Here is a 2442-nt window from a genome sequence, read left to right as displayed (position 1 = left end):
GGGACAAGACGTCGACACCTTCAGAAATACAACGTTCTTGCTCACTGATTGGAGCATTCCGCGAAATATTGTGCACAGACGTGAGAAGCTCAGGTGGTGAGCGCTTTGGTTGAACAGCGAATTTAGGCACTAAGGAAAGCACACGAGTAACATCAGGCGGCAAGTCCAAAGGTTCCAGGGCATGGATTTTTTGCTTTGCTGTTTGCGGTTTTACCTTGACACTGTTTCGTAGATAGGTCAGTTGTAGGGTCCAGATGAACTCAGTCGTGCGAGCAGCCAGCATATGGTATTCCCGGAGACGTCGAGAAGCCCCCGAAGGGCAACCAATGTTGAACAGCTGAGCCGCCAAGAGCTGTCTGTAGAGCCTGACCTGTCTGTGGAACTCGGCGCTCATGATCTTGCACACCCTTGCGATGTGTCCAGCTGAAGGCAGGAAGCCACCAAACAGGCTCCTGACGTCCTTCGGCAAGATGCGGTTCCGAATGCAAAACGAGATTGTCCTGGTTCGGCATATAGCCACAGCAATGAGCGTGACAGTCATGGAAGGATCCGAGGGAGAACATTGAAAAGGGAGCACATTGAAAACAGCACAGAGGGAGCACATTGAAAACAGCAAAGCAAAAAATCCATGCCCTGGAACCTTTGGACTTGCCGCCTGATGCTACTCGTGTGCTTTCCTTAGGGCCTAAATTCGCTGTTCAACCAAAGCGCTCACCACCTGAGCTTCTCACGGTTGTGCACGATATTTCGCGGAATGCTCCAATCAGTGAGCAAGAACGTTGTATTTCTGAAGGTGTTGACGTCTTGTCCCGCACTAAACCTGCCCCATCCAGTCTACCGATCAAGCGTGTCCGGACCTTCCTTGAAGAGCGTGACCTCACCGTGCTTCCTGCGGATAAAGAAGGTGGTTTTGCTATTTTATCATCCAAGCTCTATAAATGTAAATCAGATCAAGCGGTGTCTTCCGTGTTTGCATGCCATGATGATGTAAACATAGCAAAAGTTAAGAGGCATGCGATGAAGTTATGTAAACAGAGTAATCTCAGCAATCTTTCGAAGGACATTTCTGGTGCTAAAAAAGATTTCTTTAGGTTTTTTTCAGTGCGAAAACACACAAACCGGATAAACCTTTTAGACCTATTGTGTCTGAACATGGCACTTGGGAACGACAGCTTTCTCAGTTTCTGCAGAGTAAGCTTAGTCTTCTTAAATTTTAGGACCCATATTTGGTTAAAAACTCTAACGAGATGCTCGAGTTTGTACAATGTGGCAACAGTGATAACCTTTTGGCTTCCTCTGTATATATAAAAGATCTTTATTATTCTTTGCCACGTGACATTTTACTAAAATCTGTAGAAGATTGCATTGACTTGTTTGGTTGCGTGGCCTTTCAATATTCTGTGGGTATGGCTGTTGATAGTTTTTTAGAACTTTTATCCTTTTATCTCAGGTCTACTTTTGTCTTGTATGACGATAAACCCTTTCTTCAAAAAGAGGGTATTTGTATCGGTTCGTGTATTGCGCCAATCCTAAATGACATTTTTTTAGCCAAACTGGATACGTCCGTTAAGCATACCCTAGTTAAAATGGGGGTTGTGAGAGCATTCAGATACGTTGATGACTTTTTGTTTTTTTTATTGATTGTGACCAGGCTTCCTTTGAATCCCAGACTTTTAGCATACTCAGTGTGCTCAGACAAAGGTTGAACCCGCTCATTCTAACGCATGAAATGCCTACTAACAATAAGCTTAGATTTCTGGATATAAGCCTCACCTTTCACCCTATGCATACTTGTTGGGTTTATGAACCACGCAGTGATAAACCGCTTTTTCCCTTCAGTTCCGCCCACTCTAAATTAGTTAAAAGAGCCATTACCAACCTTTGCTTTCTTAATGCCCTTCGTAAGTCCTGTCCGCACTTGATGTCGGATAGTCTTCTTCAACAGGGCAACAGGCTTTCGCTCGCAGGATATCCCGGCCATCTTCAAGTTTCTGTTGCTGAAGCCTTGTTAAGGAACCTAAAATCTGTAGACCATCCCTGTGTCGCTGATCCTGGTCAAAAAAAGAAAAAAATGGTAGTTATGCCGTACCTACATACTGTATCCCACAATTTGAAAAGGATTGCGAAACGTTTTGAAGTGCCAGTTGTATTTTCAGCCCCCGAGAAGTTGAATAGGCTTTGTAATATAAATAAGGGTGATAGACAGATTTCTCATAATTGCAAAAAGAAACACCAAACTTCGTTCGTTGAATGTATAGATAGTGTTGTCTACCAGATTCCCCTCTTTTGTGGTAAACAGTATGTTGGTCAAACGGGTCTTTGTCTAAATGATCGCCTTCGTGAGCACAATCGCAATGTAAAAAAGAAAAATGAACAAGATGGACTACTAGTTATGCACTGTAACGCATGTACAGATTGCAAACCATTCCTTGATAAATGTGT

The sequence above is a fragment of the Haemaphysalis longicornis genome, unplaced genomic scaffold (assembly GCF_048455015.1).
Source record: "Haemaphysalis longicornis isolate Haplotype H1 unplaced genomic scaffold, Haemaphysalis longicornis Haplotype H1 scaffold_6, whole genome shotgun sequence".
Taxonomy (NCBI): domain Eukaryota; kingdom Metazoa; phylum Arthropoda; class Arachnida; order Ixodida; family Ixodidae; genus Haemaphysalis; species Haemaphysalis longicornis.
Note: the sequence above shows the minus strand (reverse complement) of the source record.